The following is a 27,230-nucleotide window of genomic DNA, read 5'->3' as shown; positions in this document are numbered from 1 at the left end:
TATTATAGTGTCTCCAGAGGGAGAGTCACTGATTGGGTCTGTTATTATCGTATCTCCACAGGCAGAGTCACTGAGTGGGTCTGTTATTATAGTATCTCCACAGGGAGAGTCACTGAGTGGGTCTGTTATTATAGTATCTCCACAGGGAGAGTCACTGAGTGGGTCTGTTATTAAAGTATCTCCACAGGGAGAGTCACTGTGTGGGTCTGTTATTATCGTATCTCCACAGCGAGAGTCACTGAGTGGGTCTGTTATTATAAAATCTCCACAGGGAGAGTCACTGAGTCGGTCTGTTATTATAGTATCTCCACATGGAGAGTCACTGAGTGGGTCTGTTATTATAGTATCTGCACAGGGCGAGTCACTGGGTGGGTCTGTTGTTATAGTATCTCCACAGGGGGAGTCACAGAGTGGGTATGTTATTATAGTATCTGCACAGGGCGAGTCACTGAGAGGGTCTGTTATTATAGTATCTCCAGAGGGAGAGTCACTGAGTGGGTCTGTTATTATAGTATCTCCACAGGGCGAGTCACTGTGTGGTTCTGTTAATCTAGTATCTCCACAGGGAGAGTCACTGAGTGGGTCTGTTATTATAGTATCTCCACAGGGCGAGTCACTGAGTGGGTCTGTTATTATAGTATCTCCACAGGGCGAGTCATTATAGTATCTCCACAGGGAGAGTCACTGAGTGGGTCTGTTATTATAGTATCTCCATAGGGCGAGTCACTGAGTGGGTCTGTTATTATAGTATCTCCACAGGGCGAGTCACTGTGTGGGTCTGTTAATATAGTATCTCCACAGGGCGAGTCATTATTGTATCTCCACAGGGAGAGTCACTTAGTGGGTCTGTTATTATAGTATCTCCACAGGGCGAGTCACTGAGTGGGTCTGTTATTATTGTATCTCCACAGGGAGAGTCACTGAGTGGGTCTGTTATTATAGTATCTCCACAGGGAGAGTCACTGAGCGGGTCTGTTATTATGGTATCTCCAAAGGGAGAGTCACTGAGTGGGTCTGTTATTATAGTATCTCCACAGAGAGAGTCACTGAGTGGGTCTGTTATTATAGTATCTCCATAGGGAGAGTCACTGAGTGGGTCTGTTATTCTCGTATCTCCAGAGGGAGAGTCACTGAGCGGGTCTGTTATATTAGTATCTCCACAGGGGGAGTCACTGAGTGGGTCTGTTATTATAGTATCTCCACAGGGCGAGTCACTGAGTGGGTCTGTTATTATAGTATCTCCACAGGGCGAGTCATTATAGTATCTCCACAGGGAGAGTCACTGAGTGGGTCTGTTATTATAGTATCTCCATAGGGCGAGTCACTGAGTGGGTCTGTTATTATAGTATCTCCACAGGGCGAGTCACTGTGTGGGTCTGTTAATATAGTATCTCCACAGGGCGAGTCATTATTGTATCTCCACAGGGAGAGTCACTTAGTGGGTCTGTTATTATAGTATCTCCACAGGGCGAGTCACTGAGTGGGTCTGTTATTATTGTATCTCCACAGGGAGAGTCACTGAGTGGGTCTGTTATTATAGTATCTCCACAGGGAGAGTCACTGAGCGGGTCTGTTATTATGGTATCTCCAAAGGGAGAGTCACTGAGTGGGTCTGTTATTATAGTATCTCCACAGGGAGAGTCACTGAGCGGGTCTGTTATTATGGTATCTCCAAAGGGAGAGTCACTGAGTGGGTCTGTTATTATAGTATCTCCACAGAGAGTGTCACTGAGTGGGTCTGTTATTATAGTATCTCCATAGGGAGAGTCACTGAGTGGGTCTGTTATTCTCGTATCTCCAGAGGGAGAGTCACTGAGCGGGTCTGTTATATTAGTATCTCCAAAGGGAGAGTCACCGAGCGGGTCTGTTATTCTAGTATCTCCTCAGGGAGAGTCTCTGAGTCGGTCTGTTATAAAAGTATCTCCACAGGGAGAGTCACTGAGTGGGTCTGTTACGATAGTATCTCCACAGGGAGAGTCACTGAGTGGGTCTGTTATTATAGTATCTCCACATGGAGAGTCACTGAGTGGGTCTGTTATTATAGTATCTCCACAGGGAGAGTCACTGAGTGGGTCTGTTATTATAGTATCTGCACAGGGCGAATCACTGAGAGGGACTGTTATCATACTCTCTCCAAGGGGAGAGTCAGAGATTGGTTCTGTTTTCAGAGCATCTCCACTGGGAGAGTCACTGAGTGGGTCTGTTATTATAGTATCTCCACAGGGAGAGTCACTGAGTGGGTCTGTTATTATAGTATCTCCACAGGGAGAGTCACTGAGTGGGTCTGTTATCATAGTATCTCCACAGGGAGAGTCACTGAGTGGGTCTGTTATTATAGTATCTCCACAGGGAGAGTCACTGAGTGGGTCTGTTATTATAGTAGCTCCACAAAGCGAGTCACTGAGAGGGTCTGTTATAATACTATCTCCAAGGGGAGAGTCAGTGATTGGTTCTGTTTTTGGAGCATCTCCACTGGAGAGTCACTGAGTGTGTCTGTCATTTTAGTATCTCCACAGGGCGAGTCACCGAGTGGGTCTGTTATTATAGTATCCCCAAAGGGAGAGTCACTGAGTGGGTCTATTATTATAGTATCTCCACAGGGAGAGTCACTGAGTGGGTCTGTTATTATAGTATCTCCAGAGGGAGAGTCACTGAGTGGGTCTGTTATTATAGTATCTCCGCATGGAGATTCACTGAGTGGGTCTGTTATGATAGTATCTCCACATGGAAAGTCACTGAGTGGGTCTGTAATTATAGTATCTCCACATGGAGAATCACTGAGTGGGTCTGTTATTATCGTATCTCCACATGGAGAGTCACTGAGTGGGTCTGTTATTATAGTATCTCCACAGGGAGAGTCACTGAGTGGGTCTGTTATTATAGTATCTCCACAGTGAGAGTCACTGAGTGGGTCTGTTATTATAGTATTTCCACAGGGAGAATCACTGAGTGGGTCTGTTATTATAGTATCTCCACAGGGAGAGTCACTGAGTGGGTCTGTTATTATAGTTTCTCCACAGGGAGAGTCACTGAGTGGGTCTGTTATTATAGTATCTCCACAGGGAGAGTCACTGAGTGGGTCTGTTATTATAGTATTTCCACAGGGAGAATCACTGAGTGGGTCTGTTATTATAGTATCTCCACAGGGAGAGTCACTGAGTGGGTCTGTTATTATAGTATCTCCACAAGGAGAGTCACTGAATGGGTCTGTTATTATAGTATCTCCACATGGAGAGTCACTGAGTGGGTCTGTTATTATAGTATCTCCACAGGGAGAGTCACTGAGTGGGTCTGTTATTATAGTATCTCCACATGGAGAGTCACTGAGTGGGTCTGTTATTATAGTATCTCCACAGGGAGAGTCACTGAGTGGGTCTGTTATTATAGTATCTCCACATGGAGAGTCACTGAGTGGGTCTGTTATGATAGTATCTCCACAGGGAGAGTCACTGAGTCGGTCTGTTATTATAGTATCTCCACAGGAAGCGTCACTGAGTGGGTCTGTTATTATTGTATCTCCACAGGGAGAGTCACTGAGTGGGTCTGTTATTATAGTATCTCCACATGGAGAGTCACTGAGTGGGTCTGTTATTATAGTATCTCCACAGGGAGAGTCACTGAGTGGGTCTGTTATTATAGTATCTCCACAGGGAGAGTCACTGAGTGGGTCTGTTATTATAGCATTTCCACAGGGAGAGTCACTGAGTGGGTCTGTTATGATAGTATCTCCACAGGGAGAGTCACTGAGTGGGTCTGTTATTATAGTATCTCCACAAGGAGAGTCACTGAGTGGGTCTGTTATTATAGTATCTCCACATGGAGAGTCACTGAGTGGGTCTGTTATTATAGTATCTCCACAGGGAGAGTCACTGATTGGGTCTGTTATTATAGTATCTCCACATGGAGAGTCACTGAGTGGGTCTGTTATTATAGTATCTCCACAGGGAGAGTCACTGAGTGGGTCTGTTATTATAGTATCTCCACATGGAGAGTCACTGAGTGGGTCTGTTATTATAGTATCTCCACAGGGAGAGTCACTGAGTCGGTCTGTTATTATAGTATCTCCACAGGAAGCGTCACTGAGTGGGTCTGTTATTATTGTATCTCCTCAGGGAGAGTCACTGAGTGGGTCTGTTATTCTAGTATCTCCACAGGGAGAGTCACTGAGTGGGTCTGTTACGATAGTATCTCCACAGGGAGAGTCACTGAGTGGGTCTGTTATTATAGTATCTCCACATGGAGAGTCACTGAGTGGGTCTGTTATTATAGTATCTCCACAGGGAGAGTCACTGAGTGGGTCTGTTATTATAGTATCTGCACAGGGCGAGTCACTGAGAGGGACTGTTATCATACTCTCTCCAAGGGGAGAGTCAGAGATTGGTTCTGTTTTCAGAGCATCTCCACTGGGAGAGTCACTGAGTGGGTCTGTTATTATAGTATCTCCACAGGGAGAGTCACTGAGTGGGTCTGTTATTATAGTAGCTCCACAAAGCGAGTCACTGAGAGGGTCTGTTATAATACTATCTCCAAGGGGAGAGTCAGTGATTCGTTCTGTTTTGGGAGCATCTCCACTGGAGAGTCACTGAGTGTGTCTGTCATTTTAGTATCTCCACAGGGCGAGTCACCGAGTGGTTCTGTTATTATAGTATCCCCAAAGGGAGAGTCACTGAGTGGGTCTATTATTATAGTATCTCCACAGGGAGAGTCACTGAGTGGGTCTGTTATTATAGTATCTCCAGAGGGAGAGTCACTGAGTGGGTCTGTTATTATAGTATCTCCGCATGGAGATTCACTGAGTGGGTCTGTTATGATAGTATCTCCACATGGAAAGTCACTGAGTGGGTCTGTAATTATAGTATCTCCACATGGAGAATCACTGAGTGGGTCTGTTATTATCGTATCTCCACATGGAGAGTCACTGAGTGGGTCTGTTATTATAGTATCTCCACAGGGAGAGTCACTGAGTGGGTCTGTTATTATAGTATCTCCACAGGGAGAGTCACTGAGTGGGTCTGTTATTATAGTATTTCCACAGGGAGAATCACTGAGTGGGTCTGTTATTATAGTATCTCCACAGGGAGAGTCACTGAGTGGGTCTGTTATTATAGTATCTCCACAGGGAGAGTCACTGAGTGGGTCTGTTATTATAGTATCTCCACAGGGAGAGTCACTGAGTGGGTCTGTTATTATAGTATTTCCACAGGGAGAATCACTGAGTGGGTCTGTTATTATAGTATCTCCACAGGGAGAGTCACTGAGTGGGTCTGTTATTATAGTATCTCCACAAGGAGAGTCACTGAGTGGGTCTGTTATTATAGTATCTCCACATGGAGACTCACTGAGTGGGTCTGTTATTATAGTATCTCCACAGGGAGAGTCACTGAGTGGGTCTGGTATTATAGTATCTCCACATGGAGAGTCACTGACTGGGTCTGTTATTATAGTATCTCCACAGGGAGAGTCACTGAATGGGTCTGTTATTATAGTATCTCCACATGGAGAGTCACTGAGTGGGTCTGTTATGATAGTATCTCCACAGGGAGAGTCACTGAGTCGGTCTGTTATTATAGTATCTCCACAGGAAGCGTCACTGAGTGGGTCTGTTATTATTGTATCTCCACAGGGAGAGTCACTGAGTGGGTCTGTTATTATAGTATCTCCACATGGAGAGTCACTGAGTGGGTCTGTTATTATAGTATCTCCACAGGGAGAGTCACTGAGTGGGTCTGTTATTATAGTATCTCCACAGGGAGAGTCACTGAGTGGGTCTGTTATTATAGTATTTCCACAGGGAGAGTCACTGAGTGGGTCTGTTATTATAGTATCTCCACAGGGAGAGTCACTGAGTGGGTCTGTTATTATAGTATCTCCACAAGGAGAGTCACTGAGTGGGTCTGTTATTATAGTATCTCCACATGGAGAGTCACTGAGTGGGTCTGTTATTATAGTATCTCCACAGGGAGAGTCACTGATTGGGTCTGTTATTATAGTATCTCCACATGGAGAGTCACTGAGTGGGTCTGTTATTATAGTATCTCCACAGGGAGAGTCACTGAGTGGGTCTGTTATTATAGTATCTCCACATGGAGAGTCACTGAGTGGGTCTGTTATTATATTATCTCCACAGGGAGAGTCACTGAGTCGGTCTGTTATTATAGTATCTCCACAGGAAGCGTCACTGAGTGGGTCTGTTATTATTGTATCTCCACAGGGAGAGTCACTGAGTGGGTCTGTTATTCTAGTATCTCCACAGGACGAGTCGCTGAGAGGGTCTGTTGTTATAGTATCTCCACAGGGAGAGTCACTGAGTGGGTCTGTCGTTACAGTATCTCCACAGGGAGAGTCACTGAGTGGGTCTGTTATTATAGTATCTCCACAGGGAGAGTCACTGAGAGGGTCTGTTATTATAGTATCTACACAGGGAGAGTCACTGAGTGGGTCTGTTATTATAATATCTCCACATGGAGAGTCACTGAGTGGGTCTGTTATTATAGTATCTCCACAGGGAGAGTCACTGAGTGGGTCTGTTATTATAGTATCTCCAAAGGGAGAGTCACTGAGTGGGTCTGTTATTATAGTATCACCACAGGGAGCGTCACTGAGTGGGTCTGTTATTATAGTATCTCCACAGGTCGTGTCACTGAGAGGGTCTGTTATTATACTATCTCCAAGGGGAGAGTCTGTGATTGGTTCTATTTTTAGAGCATCTCCACTGGGAGAGTCACTGAGTGTGTCTGCCATTTTAGCATCTCCACAGGGCGAGTCACTGAGTGGGTCTGTTTTTATAGTATCTCCACAGGGAGAGTCACTGAGTGGGTCTGTTATTATAGTATCCCCACAGGGCGAGTCACTGAGTGGGTCTGTTAATATAGTATCACCACATGGGAGATTCACTGAGTGGGTCTGTTAATATAGCATCTCCACAGGGCGAGTCACTGAGTGGGTCTGTTAATATAGTATCTCCACAGGGTGAGTCACTGAGACGGTCTGTTATTATACTATCTCCAAGGGGAGAGTCAGTGATTGGTTCTGTTATTATAGTATCTCCACAGTGAGAGACTCTGAGTGGGTCTGTTATTATAGTATCTCCACAGGGAGAGTCACTGAGTGGGTCTGTTATTATAGTATCTCCACAGGGAGAGTCTCTGAGTGGGTCTGTTATTATAGTATCTCCACAGGGAGAGTCACTGAGTAGGTCTGTTATTATCGTATCTCCACAGGGAGAGTCACTGAGTGGGTCTGTTATTATCGTATCAACACCGGGAGAGTCACTGAGTGGGTCTGTTATTACAGTATCTCCACAGGGAGAGTCACTGAGTGGGTCTGTTATTATATTATCTCCACAGGGAGAGTCACTGAGTGGGTCTGTTATGACAGTATTTCAATCGAAAGAGTCACTGAATGGGTCTATTGTAATATCACCACTGGGAGAGTCACTGAGTGGGTCTATTATTATATGATTTCCACATGGAGAGTTGCTGAATGGTTCTGTTGTAATATCTCCACAGGGAGAGTCACTGAGTGGGTCTGTTATTATATTAGTCCACAGGGAGTGCCGCTGTGTGGATCTGTTATTACAGTATCTCCACAGGGAGAGTCACTGAGTGGGTTTGTTATTATATGATTTCCACAGGGAGAGTCACTGAGTGGGTCTGTTATTACAGTATTTCCTTCGGAAGAGTCACTGAGTGGGTCTGTTATTATAGTATTTCCTTCGAAAGAGTCACTGAGTGGATCTGTTGTTATATGATTTCCATAGGGAGATCACTGAGTGGGTCTGTTATTATATGATTTCCACAGGGAGAATCACTGAGTGGGTCTGTTATTATAGTATCTCCACAGGGAGTGCTGCAGTGTGGGCCTGTTATTATAGTATCTCCACAGGGAGTGCCGCAGTGTGGGTCTGTTATTACAGTATTTCCTTCGAAAGAGCCACTGAGTGGGTCTGTTACTATGGTATCTCCATAGGGAGAGTCACTGAGTGGATCTCTGATTATAGTATCTCCACAGGGAGGGTCAGTGAGTGGGTCTGTTATTATAGTATCTCCACAAGGAGAGTCACAGAGTGGATCTGTTATTATAGTATCTCCACAGGGAGTGTCACTGAGTGGGTCTGTTATTATAGTATCTCCACAGGGAGAGTCACTGAGTGGGTCTGTTATTATAGTATCTCCACAGGGAGAGTCACTGAGTGGGTCTGTTATTATAGTATCTCCACAGAGAGAGTCACTGGGTGAGTCTGATATTATTGTTTCTCCACAGGGAGAGTCACTGAGTGGGTCTGTTATTATAGTATCTCCACAGGGAGAGTCACTGAGTGTGTCTGTTATTATAGTATCTCCACAGAGAGAGTCACTGGGTGAGTCTGATATTATTGTTTCTCCACAGGGAGAGTCACTGAGTGGGTCTGTTATTATAGTATCTCCACAGGGAGAGTCACTGAGTGTGTCTGTTATTATAGTACCTCCACAGGGAGAGTCACTGAGTGGTCTGTTATTATTGTATCTCCACAGAGAGAGTCACTGGGTGGGTCTGTTATTATAGTATCTCCACAGGTCGTGTCACTGAGAGGGTCTGTTATTATACTATCTCCAAGGGGAGAGTCAGTGATTGGTTCTATTTTTAGAGCATCTCCACTGGGAGAGTCACTGAGTGTGTCTGCCATTTTAGCATCTCCACAGGGCGAGTCACTGAGTGGGTCTGTTATTATAGTATCTCCACAGGGAAAGTCACTGAGTGGGTCTGTTATTATAGTATCTCCACAGGGCGAGTCACTGAGTGGGTCTGTTATTATAGTATCTCCACAAGGAGAGTCACTGAGTGGGTCTGTTATTATAGTATCTCCACATGGAGTGTCACTGAGTGGGTCTGTTATTATAGTATCTCCACAGGGAGAGTCACTGAGTGGGTCTGGTATTATAGTATCTCCACATGGAGAGTCACTGACTGGGTCTGTTATTATAGTATCTCCACAGGGAGAGTCACTGAATGGGTCTGTTATTATAATATCTCCACATGGAGAGTCACTGAGTGGGTCTGTTATGATAGTATCTCCACAGGGAGAGTCACTGAGTCGGTCTGTTATTATAGTATCTCCACAGGAAGCGTCACTGAGTGGGTCTGTTATTATTGTATCTCCACAGGGAGAGTCACTGAGTGGGTCTGTTATTATAGTATCTCCACATGGAGAGTCACTGAGTGGGTCTGTTATTATAGTATCTCCACAGGGAGAGTCACTGAGTGGGTCTGTTATTATAGTATCTCCACAGGGAGAGTCACTGAGTGGGTCTGTTATTATAGTATTTCCACAGGGAGAGTCACTGAGTGGGTCTGTTATTATAGTATCTCCACAGGGAGAGTCACTGAGTGGGTCTGTTATTATAGTATCTCCACAAGGAGAGTCACTGAGTGGGTCTGTTATTATAGTATCTCCACATGGAGAGTCACTGAGTGGGTCTGTTATTATAGTATCTCCACAGGGAGAGTCACTGATTGGGTCTGTTATTATAGTATCTCCACATGGAGAGTCACTGAGTGGGTCTGTTATTATAGTATCTCCACAGGGAGAGTCACTGAGTGGGTCTGTTATTATAGTATCTCCACATGGAGAGTCACTGAGTGGGTCTGTTATTATAGTATCTCCACAGGGAGAGTCACTGAGTCGGTCTGTTATTATAGTATCTCCACAGGAAGCGTCACTGAGTGGGTCTGTTATTATTGTATCTCCACAGGGAGAGTCACTGAGTGGGTCTGTTATTCTAGTATCTCCACAGGACGAGTCGCTGAGAGGGTCTGTTGTTATAGTATCTCCACAGGGAGAGTCACTGAGTGGGTCTGTCGTTACAGTTTCTCCACAGGGAGAGTCACTGAGTGGGTCTGTTATTATAGTATCTCCACAGGGAGAGTCACTGAGAGGGTCTGTTATTATAGTATCTGCACAGGGAGAGTCACTGAGTGGGTCTGTTATTATAATATCTCCACATGGAGAGTCACTGAGTGGGTCTGTTATTATAGTATCTCCACAGGGAGAGTCACTGAGTGGGTCTGTTATTATAGTATCTCCAAAGGGAGAGTCACTGAGTGGGTCTGTTATTATAGTATCACCACAGGGAGCGTCACTGAGTGGGTCTGTTATTATAGTATCTCCACAGGTCGTGTCACTGAGAGGGTCTGTTATTATACTATCTCCAAGGGGAGAGTCTGTGATTGGTTCTATTTTTAGAGCATCTCCACTGGGAGAGTCACTGAGTGTGTCTGCCATTTTAGCATCTCCACAGGGCGAGTCACTGAGTGGGTCTGTTTTTATAGTATCTCCACAGGGAGAGTCACTGAGTGGGTCTGTTATTATAGTATCCCCACAGGGCGAGTCACTGAGTGGGTCTGTTAATATAGTATCACCACATGGGAGATTCACTGAGTGGGTCTGTTAATATAGCATCTCCACAGGGCGAGTCACTGAGTGGGTCTGTTAATATAGTATCTCCACAGGGTGAGTCACTGAGACGGTCTGTTATTATACTATCTCCAAGGGGAGAGTCAGTGATTGGTTCTGTTATTATAGTATCTCCACAGTGAGAGACTCTGAGTGGGTCTGTTATTATAGTATCTCCACAGGGAGAGTCACTGAGTGGGTCTGTTATTATAGTATCTCCACAGGGAGAGTCTCTGAGTGGGTCTGTTATTATAGTATCTCCACAGGGAGAGTCACTGAGTAGGTCTGTTATTATCGTATCTCCACAGGGAGAGTCACTGAGTGGGTCTGTTATTATCGTATCAACACCGGGAGAGTCACTGAGTGGGTCTGTTATTACAGTATCTCCACAGGGAGAGTCACTGAGTGGGTCTGTTATTATATTATCTCCACAGGGAGAGTCACTGAGTGGGTCTGTTATGACAGTATTTCAATCGAAAGAGTCACTGAATGGGTCTATTGTAATATCACCACTGGGAGAGTCACTGAGTGGGTCTATTATTATATGATTTCCACATGGAGAGTTGCTGAATGGGTCTGTTGTAATATCTCCACAGGGAGAGTCACTGAGTGGGTCTGTTATTATATTAGTCCACAGGGAGTGCCGCTGTGTGGATCTGTTATTACAGTATCTCCACAGGGAGAGTCACTGAGTGGGTTTGTTATTATATGATTTCCACAGGGAGAGTCACTGAGTGGGTCTGTTATTACAGTATTTCCTTCGGAAGAGTCACTGAGTGGGTCTGTTATTATAGTATTTCCTTCGAAAGAGTCACTGAGTGGATCTGTTGTTATATGATTTCCATAGGGAGATCACTGAGTGGGTCTGTTATTATATGATTTCCACAGGGAGAATCACTGAGTGGGTCTGTTATTATAGTATCTCCACAGGGAGTGCTGCAGTGTGGGCCTGTTATTATAGTATCTCCACAGGGAGTGCCGCAGTGTGGGTCTGTTATTACAGTATTTCCTTCGAAAGAGCCACTGAGTGGGTCTGTTACTATGGTATCTCCATAGGGAGAGTCACTGAGTGGATCTCTGATTATAGTATCTCCACAGGGAGGGTCAGTGAGTGGGTCTGTTATTATAGTATCTCCACAGGGAGAGTCACTGAGTGGGTCTATTGTTATAGTATCTCCACAAGGAGAGTCACAGAGTGGATCTGTTATTATAGTATCTCCACAGGGAGTGTCACTGAGTGGGTCTGTTATTATAGTATCTCCACAGGGAGAGTCACTGAGTGGGTCTGTTATTATAGTATCTCCACAGGGAGAGTCACTGAGTGGGTCTGTTATTATAGTATCTCCACAGGGAGTGTCACTGAGTGGGTCTGTTATTATAGTATCTCCACAGGGAGAGTCACTGAGTGGGTCTGTTATTATAGTATCTCCACAGGGAGAGTCACTGAGTGGGTCTGTTATTATAGTATCTCCACAGAGAGAGTCACTGGGTGAGTCTGATATTATTGTTTCTCCACAGGGAGAGTCACTGAGTGGGTCTGTTATTATAGTATCTCCACAGGGAGAGTCACTGAGTGTGTCTGTTATTATAGTATCTCCACAGAGAGAGTCACTGGGTGAGTCTGATATTATTGTTTCTCCACAGGGAGAGTCACTGAGTGGGTCTGTTATTATAGTATCTCCACAGGGAGAGTCACTGAGTGTGTCTGTTATTATAGTACCTCCACAGGGAGAGTCACTGAGTGGTCTGTTATTATTGTATCTCCACAGAGAGAGTCACTGGGTGGGTCTGTTATTATAGTATCTCCACAGGTCGTGTCACTGAGAGGGTCTGTTATTATACTATCTCCAAGGGGAGAGTCAGTGATTGGTTCTATTTTTAGAGCATCTCCACTGGGAGAGTCACTGAGTGTGTCTGCCATTTTAGCATCTCCACAGGGCGAGTCACTGAGTGGGTCTGTTATTATAGTATCTCCACAGGGAAAGTCACTGAGTGGGTCTGTTATTATAGTATCTCCACAGGGCGAGTCACTGAGTGGGTCTGTTATTATAGTATCTCCACAGGGAGAGTGACTGAGTGGGTCTGTTATTATAGTATCTCCACTGGGAGAGTCACTGAGTGGGTCTGTTATTATAGTATCTCCACAGGGAGAGTCACTGAGTGGGTCTGTTAATATAGTATCACCACAGGGAGAGTCACTGAGTGGGTCTGTTATTGTCGTATCTCCACAGGGAGAGTCACTGAGTGGGTCTGTTATTATCGTATCTACACAGGGAGAGTCACTGAGACGGTCTGTTATTATACTATCCCCAAGGGGAGAGTCAGTGATTGGTTCTGTTTTTATAGTATCTCCACAGGGCGAGTCACTGAGTCGGTCTGTTGTTATAGTATCTCCACAGAGAGAGTCACTGAGTGGGTCTGTTATTGTGGTATCTCGACAGGGCGAGTCATTGAGAGGGTCTGTTATTATAGTATCTCCATCGGGAGAGTCACTGAGTGGGTCTGTTATTATAGTACCTCCACAGGGAGAGTCTCTGAGTGGGTCTGTTATTATAGTATCTCCACAGGGAGAGTCACTGAGTGGGTCTGTTATTATCGTATCTCCACAGGGAGAGTCACTGAGTGGGTCTGTTATTATCGTATCTCCACAGGGAGAGTCACTTGAGTGGGTCTGTTATTATCGTATCTACACAGGGAGAGTCACTGAGTGGGTCTGCTATTACAGTATCTCCACAGGGAGAGTCACTGAGTAGGTCTATTATTATAGTATCTCCAGAGGGAGAGTCACTGAGTGGGTCTGTTATTACAGTATCTCCACAGGGAGAGTCACTGAGTCGGTCTGTTATTATAGTATCTCCACAGGGAGAGTCACTGAGTGGATCTATTATTATATGATTTCCACATGGAGAGTTGCTGAATGGGTCTGTTGTAATATCTCCACAGGGAGATTCACTGAGTGGGTCTGTTATTATATTAGTCCACAGGGAGTGCCGCTGTGTGGATCTGTTATTACAGTATCTCCACAGGGAGAGTCACTGAGTGGGTTTGTTATTATATGATTTCCACAGGGAGAGTCACTGAGTGGGTCTGTTATTACAGTATTTCCTTCGGAAGAGTCACTGAGTGGGTCTGTTATTATAGTATTTCCTTCGAAAGAGTCACTGAGTGGATCTGTTTTATATGATTTCCACAGGCAGAGTCACTGAGTGGTTCTGTTATTATATGATTTCCACAGGGAGAATCACTGAGTGGGTCTGTTATTATAGTATCTCCACAGGGAGTGCCGCAGTGTGGGTCTGTTATTACAGTATTTCCTTCGAAAGAGCCACTGAGTGGGTCTGTTACTATGGTATCTCCACAGGGAGAGTCACTGAGTGGATCTGTTATTATTTTATCTCCACAGGGAGAGTCACTGAGTGGGTCTGTTATTATAGTATCTCCACAGGGAGTGTCACTGAGTGGGTCTGTTATTATAGTATCTCCACAGGGAGAGTCACTGAGTGGGTCTGTTATTATAGTATCTCCACAGGGAGAGTCACTGAGTGGGTCTGTTATTCTCGTATCTCCACAGGGAGAGTCACTGAGTGTGTCTGTTGTTTTAATATCTCCACAGGGAGAGTCACTGAGTAGATCTGTTATTATAGTATCTCCACAGCGAGAGTCACTCTGTTGGTCTGTTATTATAGTATCTCCACAGGGAGAGTCACTGAGTGGGTCTGTTATTTTGGTATCTCCCCAGGGAGAGTCACTGAATGGGTCTGTTATTCTTGTTTCTCCACAGGGAGAGTCTCTGTATGGTTCTGTTATTATAGTATCTCCACAGAGAGAGTCACTGAGTGGTTCTGTTATTTTAGAATCTCCACAGAGAGGGTCACTGAGTGTGTCTGTTATTATCGTATCTCCACAGTGCGATTCACTGAGTGGGTCTGTTATTATTGTTTCTCCACAGGGAGAGTCTCTGAGTGGGTCTGTTATTATAGTATCTCCACAGGCAGAGTCACTGAGTGAGTCTGTTATTATAGTATCTCCACAGGGAGAGTCACTGAGTGGGTCTGTTATTATAGTATCTCCACAGGGAGAGTCACTGAGTGGGTCTGTTATTATAGTATCTCTACTGGGAGAGTCACTGTGTGGGTTTGTTATTATAGTATCTCCACAGGGAGAGTCACTGAGTGGGCCTGTTATTATTGTATCTCTACAGGGAGAGTCACTGTGTGGGTTTGTTATTATAGTATCTCCACAGGGAGAGTCACTGAGTGGGTCTGTTATTGCAGTATCTCCACAGGGAGAGTCACTGAGTGGGTCTGTTATTATAGTATCTCCACAGGGAGAGTCACTGATTGGGTCTGTTATTATAGTATCTCCACAGGGAGAGTCACTGATTGCGTCTGTTATTATAGTATCTCCACAGGGAGAGTCACTGAGTGGGTCTGTTATTATAGTATCTCAACAGGGAGAGTCACTGAGTGTGTCTGTTATTATAGTATCTCCACAGGGAGAGTCACTGAGTGGGTCTGTTATTTTAGTATCGCCACAGACAGAGTCACTGGGTGGGTCTGTTATTATAGTATCTCCACAGAGAGTGTCACTGAGTGGGTCTGTTATTATTGTTTCTCCACGGGGAGAGTCACTGAGTGGGTCTGTTATTATAGTATCTCCACAGAGAGAGTCTCGGAGTGGGGCTGATATGATAGTATCTCCACAGGGAGAGTCACTGAGTGGGACTGTTATTATACAATCTCCAAGGGGAGAGTCAGTGATTCGTTCAGTTTTTATAGCATCTCCACTGGGAGATTCACTGAGTGGGTCTGTCATCAGAGTTTCTCCACAGGGAGAGTCACTGAGTGGGTCTGTTATTATAGTATCTCCACAGGGAGAGTCACTGAGTGGGTCTGTTATTATAGTGTCTCCACTGGGAGAGTCACTGAGTTGGTCTGTAATTGTAGTATCTCCACAGGGAGTGTCACTGAGTGGGTCTGTTATTATAGTATCTCCACAGGGAGAGTCACTGAGTGGGTCTGTTATTATAGTATCTCCACAGGGAGAGTCACTGAGTGGGTCTGTTATTGTAGTATCTCCACAGGGAGAGTCGCTGAGTGGGTCTGTTATTATAGTATCTCGACAGGGAGAGTCACTGAGTGGGTCTGTTATTATAGTATCTCCACAGGGAGAGTCACTGAGTGGGTCTGTTGTTTTAGTATCTCCACAGGGAGAGTCACTGAGTAGATCTGTTATTATAGTATCTCCACAGGGAGAGTCACTCTGTTGGTCTGTTATTATAGTATCTCCACAGGGAGAGTCACTGAGTGGGTCTGTTATTATAGTATCTCCACAGGGAGAGTCACTGAATGGGTCTGTTATTATTGTTTCTCCACAGGGAGAGTCTCTGAGTGGTTCTGTTATTATAGTATCTCCACAGAGAGAGTCACTGAGTGGTTCTGTTATTTTAGAATCTCCACAGAGAGGGTCACTGAGTGTGTCTGTTATTATCGTATCTCCACAGAGAGATTCACTGAGTGGGTCTGTTATTATTGTTTCTCCACAGGGAGAGTCTCTGAGTGGGTCTGTTATTATAGTATCTCCACAGGCAGAGTCACTGAGTGAGTCTGTTATTATAGTATCTCCACAGGGAGAGTCACTGAGTGGGTCTGTTATTATAGTATCTCCACAGGGAGAGTCACTGAGTGGGTCTGTTATTATAGTATCTCTGCAGGGAGAGTCACTGTGTAGGTTTGTTATTTTTGTATCTCCACAGGGAGAGTCACTGAGTGGGCCTGTTATTATTGTATCTCTACAGGGAGAGTCACTGTGTGGGTTTGTTATTATAGTATCTCCCCAGTGAGTGTCACTGGGTGGGTCTGTTATTATAGTATCTCCACAGGGAGAGTCACTGAGTGGGTCTGTTATTATAGTATCTCCACAGGGAGAGTCACTGAGTGGGTCTGTTATTATAGTATCTCCACAGGGAGAGTCACTGAGTGGGTCTGTTATTGTAGTATCTCCACAGGGAGAGTCACTGAGTGGGTCTGTTATTATAGTATCTCCACAGGGAGAGTCACTGAGTGGGTCTGTTATTATAGTATCTCCACAGGGAGAGTCACTGATTGCGTCTGTTATTATAGTATCTCCACAGGGAGAGTCACTGAGTGGGTCTGTTATTATAGTATCTCCACAGGGCGAGTCACTGAGCGGGTCTTTTATTATAGTATCTCCACAGGGAGAGTCACTGAGCGGGTCTGTTATTATAGTATCTCCACATGGAGAGTCACTGAGTGGGTCTGTTATTATAGTATCTCCACAGGGAGAGTCACTGAGTGGGTCTGTTATTATAGTATCTCCACAGGGAGAGTCACTGAGTGGGTCTGTTATTATTGTTTCTCCACAGGGAGAGTCACTCTGTGGGTCTGTTATTATTGTTTCTCCACAGGGAGAGTCTCTGAGTGGGTCTGTTATTATCGTATCTCCACAGGGAGAGTCACTGAGTGGGTCTGTTATTATTGTTTCTCCACAGGGAGAGTCTCTGAGTTGGTCTTTTATTATAGTATCTCCACAAGGAGAGTCACTGAGTTGGTCTTTTATTATAGTATCTCCACAGGGAGAGTCACTGAGTGGGTCTGTTATTATAGTATCTCCACAGGGAGAGTCACTGAGTGGGTCTGTTATTATTGTTTCTCCACAGGGAGAGTCTCTGAGTTGGTCTTTTATTATAGTATCTCCACAAGGAGAGTCACTGAGTTGGTCTGTTATTATAGTATCTCCACAGGGAGAGTCACTGAGTGGGTCTGCTATGATAGTATCTCCACAGGGAGAGTCACTCAGTGGGTCTGTTATTATAGTATCTCCAGTGGGAGAGTCACTGAGTGTCTCTGGTATTACAGTATCTTCACAGGGAGAGTCACTGAGTGGGTCTGTTATTACAGTATCTTCACAGGGAGAGTCACTGAGTGGGTCTGCTATGATAGTATCTCCACAGGGAGAGTCACTCAGTGGGTCTGTTATTATAGTATCTCCAGTGGGAGAGTCACTGAGTGGGTCTTTTATTGTTGCATCTACACGAGGAGAGTCACAGATTCGGTCTGTAATTATCGTCTCTCAACTGGGACAATCATTGAGTGGGTCTGTTCTTATACTGTCACCACAGGGTGAGTCAGTGAGTGGATCTGAAATTACAGTATCTCCACAAGGAGTGTCACTGAGTCGGTATGTTATTATAATATCTCCACAGGGAGAGTCACTGAGTGGATCTGTTATTATAGTATCTCCGCAGGGAGAGTCTGTGAGTGGGTCTGTTATTACAGTATCTCCACAAGGAGAGTCAACTGAATGGGACTGTTATTCCAGAGTCTCCACAGGGTTATTCACTGAGTGCATCTATGATTATAGTATCTCCACAGGGAGGGTCAGCGAGTGGGACTGTTATTACAGTATCTCCGCAGGGAGTGTCTCTGTGTGGTTCTCTTATTAGTGTATCTCCACCATGTGCTCTCTCTCTCTCTTTCTCCCTCTCCCTTTCTCTGCCTCTCCTTCTCTCTTTCTGTCTCTGTCTCTCTTTTACACTCTCTCTCTCTCTGTCACTGTCTCTCCCTCTCTCTGTCACTCTTATTCTGTCTGAATACTTTACTCTGTTTTTCTCTCAGATCATCTCTCCCTCCCACTCTGTCTCCTTCTCTCCGTCCCTATCTGTCATTCTCTCTCTCTCTCTTTCTCTCTCTTCCACTCTCTCTGTCTCCCTCTCTCTCTCTATGTCTCTGCCTCTCGGTCTCCCTCTGTCTGTCTGTCTGTCTTTCTCTCTCCTTCTCCTTCTCTCACTTTGCCGCTGCCTGTCCCTCTCTCTGTTTCACCTTCTCTGTCTCTGTTTCTCTCACATGCTCACCCTCCCTCTGCCTCTCTCTCTGTCTCTCCACCTTTCTCTTTCTCTGCCTCTGTCTCAGAGTCATTGCAGTGCTTAAGGAGGCCATTCGGGCCATCTTGTCTGCACTACTTTTCCGAGAGTGCAATTCTCTCAGTTCTATTACCCCGCCTTCTCTTCATAACCCTGCACATTCTTCCTTTTCATGTCACTGTCTAATTCCCTTTTGAATGCTTCAATTAAACTTGCCTCCACCATGTTCTAAGGCAGCGCATTCCAGACATTAACCACTCACTGCATGAAAATGTTTTTCTCCATGTCACTTTTGCTTCTCTAACCAAATATTTTCTGTCTGTGTCATCTCGTTCTCGATCCTTTCACAAGTGGGAACAGTTTCTCCCTATCAACTCTGTCCAGATCCCTCATGATTTTGAATACCTCTATCAAATCCCCTCTCAGCCCTCCCTTCTCCAAGGAAAACAGTCCTAACTTCTCCAATCTATCTTCAAACAGAAATTCCTCATCCCTGGAACCATTCTCGTGAATCTCTTCTGTACTCTCTCCAATGTCCTCACGTCTTTACTAAAGTGCGGGACTCAAAAACGGACGCAATACTCGTGCTGAGGATGAACTAGTATCCTGTACAAATTCTACATAACCTCCTTGCTCTTGTGCTCTATGCCCCTATTAATAAATCCCAGGATACTGTATGCTTAATTAACCGCTCTCTCAACCTGTCCGACAAACTTCAATGACTTCTGCACATATACACCCAGGTCCCTCTGCTCCTACTCCCCCTTTGGAATTGTTCCTTTTTTCTATATTGTCACTCCATGTTCTTCCAACCAAAATGAATCACTTTACATTTCTATGCATTGAACTTCATCTGCCACCTGCCTGCCCATTCCACCAACTTGTCTATGTCCTTTTGAAGTTCATCACTATTGTCATCACAGTTCACAATGCTTCCAAGTTTCGTATCATCTGCAAACTTTGAAATTGTATCCTGTCCACCGAGGTCTCGGTCATTAATATATATCAAGAAACTCAAGGGTCCCAACACTGACCCCTGGGGAACTCCACTACAAACCTTCCTCCAGCCTGAAAAACATCCATTAATCACTACTCTTTGTTTCCTGTCACCCAGCCAATTCCGTATCCATGTTGCGACCGTCGTACTTATTCTATGAGCTACAAGTTTGCTCACACGTCTGTTGTGTGACACCGTATCAAACGCATTTTGAAACTCCATGTACACCACATCAACAGCATTGCCCTCATCAACCCTTTCAGTTATCTCCTCAAAGAACTCCAGCCAGTTTGTTAAACATGATTTTCCCTTAGGAAATCCATGCTGCCTTTCCTTAATTATCTCGCTTTTGTCCATGTGACTATTGATGTTGATCCAAATTGTTTTTTCTAAATGTTTTCCACCACCGAAGTTAAAATAACTGACCTGAAGTTGCTGCTGCAGTCTCCCCACTCTCTGTCTCTGTCTCTCTCTATGTTTCTAGCTTTACTCTCTCTCTCTCTCTCTTTGCCCTGTCTCTCTATCTTGATCTCCCCGTCTCTCTCTGTCCCTCCCTCTGTCCTTCCCTCTGTCCCACCCTCTATCTCTCTCGCTCTGCCTCACTCTCTCTTGGTCTCTCCTTCTTTCGTTGTCCCTCTCTCTGCCCTCATCTCTCCCCTCTCTCTTTTTGTCTCGGTCTCTCCCTCTACCCCTGTCTCCCCCAATCTCTGTCTCTCCCAATTGTTCTCTCTCTCTCTCTGTTTCTCCATCTCCATCTCTCCCTCTGTCTGTCTTTCCCTCGCCCTCTGTCCCTCCATATCTCTCCCTCTACCACTCCCTCTATCTGTCTCTCTGCCACCATCTCTCTGTCTGAATTTCCCTCCCCTCTGTCTCCCCTGTCTCTATCTCCCCGATTTCTGTCTTTCCCTCCTTCTCTGTCTCTGTTTCTCCCTCTCCCTCTTTCTCTGCCACCTCTCTCGATCTGTCTGTGTCTCTCTCTCTCTCTGTCTCTCTCTTTTCATCTCTCCCTTCCTCTCAGTCCCAGGACAGCAATGCTTTCAGGCATTTCTTGGTTAATTTTGAACCAGAAACTCTTTCCTTTCGAATCACAGAAAATTTAAGGCACAAAAAGAGGCCACTTGGCCCATCGTGTCCGTGCCAGCCGAAAAACGATCCACCTATTCTAATCCCACCAGCCTCCATTTGGTCCGTAGCCCTGCAGATTATGGCACTTGAGGTGCATATCCAGACTCCTTTAGAATGAGTTGAGGTTTTCTTCCTCAACTACCCTTTCAGGCCAGTTGTTCCAGACCCTCACCACCCTCTGGGTGAAAAACATTTTCCTTATATCCCCTCTAATCTTTCTACCAATCATTTTAAGTCTATGCCCCCTAGTCACTGAGCTCTCTGCTAAGGTGAATAGACCCTTCACCTCCACTCTATCCAAGCCCCTCACATTTCAATCAGATCTCCCCTCAGCCTTTTCTGCTCCAAGGAAAACAACCCCAGCCGATCCAATCTTTCCTCATAGCTGCATTTTTCCAGTTCTGGCAACATCCTCGTCAATCTCCTCTGTACCCTCTCTGGTGCAATTACATCCTTTCTGTAATTATCTGACCAGAACTGCACACAGTACTCGAGTTGTGGTCTAACCAATGTGTTATACAGTTTCAGCATAACCTCCCTGCTCTTCTATTCTATAGCTGCTTTGTTGGGAACGTCACTGCAGTTTGAAAATATCAAACTCTGAAGCAACACTCACCCGTAAAACATTCACACTAAACTCCCAATACAGGAATGGGCAGATAATGAGGATTGTTACTGACTGTTACATCTTGTCTCATCTTCTATCGGTCTCTCCCTCTCATGTCTGTGTCTCTCCATCTCTATCTCTCCCTCTATCTCCTTCTCCCTCTTTCTCTGCCTCAGTCCATGACTGTGCCTGTCCCCGTCTCAAACCATCTCTCCCTATATCTCTCCTTGGACAGAAGTGTTTTAATCCATTTATTGGTTAATTTTGAACCAGCAATTCTTGCCCTTGCTGGGTACGTCACTGCAGTTTTATTCGTAGAGAGGGAGCTCCCTCCACGTTATACGTAGAGAGGGAGTTCCCTCCAAATTATTCGTAGAGAGGGTGCTCCCTAGACTTTATACATAGAGAGGGAGTTCCCTCCACTTTATTCGTAGAGGGTGCTCCCTCCAATTTATACGTAGAGAGGGTGCTCCCTCCACCTTATACGTGGAGAGGGAGCTCTCTCCACTTTATACATAGAGAGGGAGCTCCCTCCACTTTATACGTAGAGAGGGAGCTCCCTCCACTTTATACATAGAGAGGGAGTTCCCTCCACTTTATTCGTAGAGGGTGCTCCCTCCACTTTCTCGGCAGAGAGGGAGCTCCCTCCACTTTATCCGTAGAGAGGGTGTTCCCTCCACTTTATACATCGAGAGGGAGCTCTCTCCACTTTATACACAGAGAGGGTGCTCCCTCCACTTTATACATAGAGAGGGCGCTCCCTTCACATTATACAAAGAGAGGGATCTCCCTCCACTTTATACGTAGAGAGGGTGCTCCCTCCACTTCATACGTAGAGGGAAAGCTCCCACCACTTTATACATAGAGAGGGAGTTCCCTCCACTTTATTCGTAGAGGGTGCTCCCTCCACTTTATACGTAGAGAGGGAGCTGCCTCCACTTTATACGTAGAGAGGGTGTTCACTCCACCTTATACATCGAGAGGGAGCTCTCTCCACTTTATACATAGAGAGTCTGCTCCCTCCACTTTATACATAGAGAGGGAGCTCCCTCTACTTTATACATAGAGAGGGAGCTCCCTCCACTTTATACATAGAGAGGGCGCTCCCTTCACTTTATACAAAGAGAGGGAGCTCCCTCCACTTTATACGTAGAGAGGGAGCTCCCTCCACTTTTTACGTGGAGACGAAGCTGCCTCCACTTTATACATAGAGAGGGAGCTCCCTCCACTTTATACATAGAGAGGGAGCTCCCTCCACTTTATATTTAGAGAGGGTGTTCCCTCCACTTTATACATAGAGAGGGAGCTCCCTCCATTTTATACGTAGAGTGGGAACTCCCTCCACTTTATATATATATATAGAAGCTGATCCCTCCACTTTATAACTAGAGAGGGAGCTCCCTCTATTTTATGCAGCTGCCATGGTGGGATTTGAACCCCTGTCCTCAGACCATTAGGTTGGGCCTCTGGATTGCATGACCAGTGATATTATCACTATGCGGCTGCCTCCTTCATGAGTATCTACAGTATTTGTCCTGTAATATCACTCACAGGAGCTTTTAGGCTGTCGCCCTGGAAATGGTCTCGAATCAGATCCTCAAAGTTCACATTTTAACTGGAAAAAGGCAGGAACAGAGTGAAATGGGATTGATTTTGTCCCTGGATTCAGTGTCAACTGCGGAAAGATCAGTTACATTTACAATAGAAATGCCAGGAGTAAACAAGGTTAATACAATAATATGGAAAATGTAAATGACGCCTCTCATAATTGCCATCCATCCAGTATGAGTACAGATTTCAGGCTTATTCCGTGGGAGGTCTTACTCAGAAAATATCATTGACATTGAAATGATTGTGTTTTATCAACCACATTATTTACATCAGAGTCAAAGCTGCTGATGTAATGTGTTTGTTCAGCAGAGTGTAACTAATAGCAATGATCCTGGGTATAACCGTGACAGTGGAGACTTATCCCCTGTATAAATCAGGACCCATTGGAATGGATCAGCTCAGAGTGCCTGCTGGAGCTGTGGATTCCAGGCTAACAGAAGACTCTGCTTCTCACAGAAATGGAATATCCAGTAATGTATCAGATAGAAGACATTTACTATCCTTTACTTGCAGCAATTGGAGTTCCTGGTAAGCCAGTATCTCAGCTGTTAATGGTGTAAATCAATGTTAACTGTGCTGCTGTACTGGGTACTATTTCACTCTGTGTGTGTTACACAACCGCCTGTTCTTTTCCAGCAATTTACTGATGGAATCTCCTCATTGTCTACTCTTTCATTCTTGCAGGCTTTGTATCATGTCTTTAATGGTATTGGTTTCGGTAGCCGTTGCATTATTACTGGATTATTCTGTGTAGCGAATGCTTTTGAATGAGGTGTTTTAGTTAAGATCAAAAATCAAACAATCAGGAGTTTTTAACAGTTTGATGATGTGGACCAAATCCGTCCTGGATTATTTATATGAAACTTTATATTTTGGTGATCAATAATGGAACATCTGACTGTCTCAGTGTTACAAGCGGAAAGCACAATGACCTCCTTCCCAAATAACATGGCTCAGTTTAACTGGGATTTCAAAGTATTTATTGATTATCACCGTTATCAAATTTTATTTCATTCTGTGTATGTCTGACCCTGCTTCAGAGGTCTGGCTACTGAACTGAGTTTGCTGCTGACCCTTTTACTTCTCCTTCTCTGCTTCACTGTGGCACTTCACTGTCACTGGACTACATTGCAAAATAAAAAGTATTGATGTGATGTTTTACTGGTTTTCACTCTATCAGTTGGAATCAATAGTTTTTTTCCATTTATCTGTCGATTATCAGCTGCAGCGCTGATGTTGGTGTTTTATTAATTAAACAATCCCACATTCTAACAGTTTACTTCATAATTCCAGGAGAAGGAATTTAAATGATTGTGAGGTTTGTCTGGAAGAAGCTTTCGATCCTGTTTATTCCATGTATTGCAGATGAAGTGAAGAATGCAGGTGAACAGGTGGAGACTTGAGTGTTCTGTAGATATATTAAATTATTCACAGAGGTTTCACCATTGAACAAACTGACTCTGAGAATAGAATCATTGAACCTGGGGCTGGTGAACAGAACACAGATGCAGAATATTAGCAATAAATCATATGTGAAACGTAGCATTAAGTAACAATTTACAGGGTGTGAGTACTCCAGAGAGATAGGGAAGGAGAAAAGGAGCATGGAGAAGGAAACCGACGGGAAAAGAAAAGCAGAAGGAAAGAGAAAGAAAGAAGCAGCAGTGTAAATAATTCTCTATCATAAAGTGCTGTAATGTCCAGAACAATTAGTGAGAGAAACTGTAAGTTGAAGTTGTCTGTTGTCAGATTGTGTTCATTTTCCTGTTGGACTTGATCATCTGTGTTGATTTCTGTCAGGTCCTCATTTTGTTTTGTGGAAAGTTCCTATTTCCAACTTAGTGACTGAATGAACAAAATAGAATCAGTTCATCACTGATGGTAATTCATTATTTAAATACTGCACTTTAAAATCTCTGTGACTGCTGAACTCAATAAAGAGCGAGGCTGATATTAGAAATATATTTACATTTATATTTAATAGTCTGTACAAACTAAATATATAGACTATATTGTATAAACAATGAACTGTTCTCCAACACCAATAACCACAGGAATTATTGTTTGAATGTATTAATTGAGTTGTATTACTGGGATCTATAGATTAGATTTCCTCTAACACTCTGCTGCAGTCTCTCCCTGTGAATCTCAGCCTCTCCTCTCACTGTATTGAATTCTCAGTCTCCTCATCCATTGCTTCAGTTTATCCACTTTCCCAAACCATCTGCTCCAGTCTCCCCTCCTGCTCCAACATGTCCTTTTCCCTGGAATTTAGAAGGTCATGGGGTGATTTGATGAATGTATTCAAGATAATAAGGGAAACTGAACGGGTGGACAGAGAGTAACAATTCCCACTGGCTGCGGAGTCAGGAAATTGGGGGCATAGTCTAAAAATCTAAACGTAGTCTAAAAACCTTTCAGGAGTAAATTGGAGATACAAGGTGTGGTATCATTTTGGAACTTTCTTCCACAATCAGCAATTGATGCTGAGACACTTGTTAGTTTTTAAATCTGAGTTTGATAGATTTTTGTTAACCAAAGGTATTCAGGGGCAAAGATAGGTACATGGAGTTGGATCACACATCAGCCATTAGCTCATTGAATGACAGAAGAAGGTTGAGGGGCCAAATGGCCTCCTCCTCTTCCTCTGTCCAATGACAAATATCTTGCTATCACTCTCTGTGTCTTGGTCTGTGTCTCTCTCTTTGTCTCTCTTTCTGTCTGTCTATCTGTCTGTCTCTCTCTCGTCTCTCAAATATCTGTGGAAATCCACAAACATTAGTTCGCCATTTTAGGCTGGTTCTCGCTGGCCATTTAATGTTACCACAACACTGGGACATTTATTCCAGAGACGGACTCCTCACCAATGTATGGGTCGTGCTTCAAATGTGACAGAGACAGAGACATAGAGACACTGAGACACACTGTACGGGAAAATAATTAATCATTCCCTTGTGCCTAATTATTTGCTCTCCACTGTGATTAGGCCGGGTGGCCTGTAATTACTCAGTCTTTTACTTTCTCCCTTGTTAAACAACAGTACAACATGCGCAGGCATCCAGTGATCTGGCAGCACGACTGTAACGAGAGAGGATTGGAAAATGATGGTCAGAGCCACTCCTATTTCCTCCCTTGCACCTCTAAACAGTCTGAGCCTGGTGAATTATCAGCTTTCAAAGATGCTAAACCCCTGAATATTTCCTCTCACTGTTTATCCCATTCAATATTTCAAACCCCTCCTCATTGACTATAATGTCTATGTCATCCCCTCTTTTGTGAAGACAGTCAGTATGTATTCATTAAGAACCCTGCCCGCATCTTCCGCCTCCACGGTTAGGAAAAAGTAGGAGAGAAGATATAAAGTAAAGGATACAATTCTAAAGGATGTGCAGGAACAGACACATCTGGGGGGTATTTGTGCACCAATCACTGAAGGTGGCAGGGCAGGTTCAGAAAGTGGTTAAACGACATAAGCAGTCCTGAGATTATAAATAGAGACATTAAATACAAAAGCAAGGAAACTATGACCTTTGTAAAACGCTGGTTTGCCTTCAAATGGAGCATTGTCCAATTCTGGACACCGTACTTTAGGAAGAATGTGGGGGCGTTAGAGAGGGTGCAGAAATGATTCACAAGAATGGTTCCAGGGATGAGGGACTTCAGTTACGTGGATAGATTGGAGAAGCTGGGATTGTTTGCTGTGTCTCTCTCTATCTTACTCGCTCTGTCTCTCCCTCCTGCAATCTTTGACACGAAGCGGGAGACGGAGGGAGAGAGGCTTCGATATGCAGGCAGCAAGAGTGTTGTGGAGAGGGACAAGATCGGAGACAGAGAGATTGCTGGGGTGGATTGACAGGGAGAATGGAAGATATATTCATTTGATGTCATCTTTCACTGCTGTGTACGCAAACAGAGAAAGATAGTTATGTCGAGTGAAATATTGGTCGAGTGGGAGAAATGTGGATGACGTTGGTGCTCAGGCAGCCAGTTCCGATGATCAGGAAGGAAAACGCTCCATTGTAAACATCCAGCAAGGTATTCCACGATGGAACCCTCATGATATTGGTGTGGAAATCTGGAAATCTCTGCCCCTGGTGATTGCCCCCTTTGTTAAGGAAAATGGGTCCTTCTTCTCCACTCTATCTCGGCCCATCATCATTTTATACACCTCAATTAAATCTTCCCTTCAACCTTCTGTGTTCCAAAGAAAACAATTCCAGCCTATGCAATCTCTACTCATCGTTAAAATTCTCCATTCCTGACAACATCCTCTGTAAATCTCCTCTGTACCCTCTCTAGTGTGATCACATCCTTCCTGTAATGTGGTCACCAGAACTGTACACAGTACTCTAGCTGTGGTCTAACTAGTGTTTTTTACAGTTCTAGCATAACCTCCCTGCTCTTATATTCTCGACATCGGCCAGTAAAGGGAAGTATTCCGTAATCCTTCTTAACCACCTTATCCACCTGTCCTGTTACCTTCAGGAATCAGTGGACATTCACTCCAAGTTCACAGTCTGAGAGATTGTTCAGTTGGATTGAAAGGACAAATGTAAAACATAATAATTTGATGGAA

The sequence above is a fragment of the Heterodontus francisci genome, unplaced genomic scaffold, assembly GCF_036365525.1.
Source record: "Heterodontus francisci isolate sHetFra1 unplaced genomic scaffold, sHetFra1.hap1 HAP1_SCAFFOLD_166, whole genome shotgun sequence".
NCBI classification, from domain to species: Eukaryota; Metazoa; Chordata; class Chondrichthyes; order Heterodontiformes; family Heterodontidae; genus Heterodontus; species Heterodontus francisci.
Note: the sequence above shows the minus strand (reverse complement) of the source record.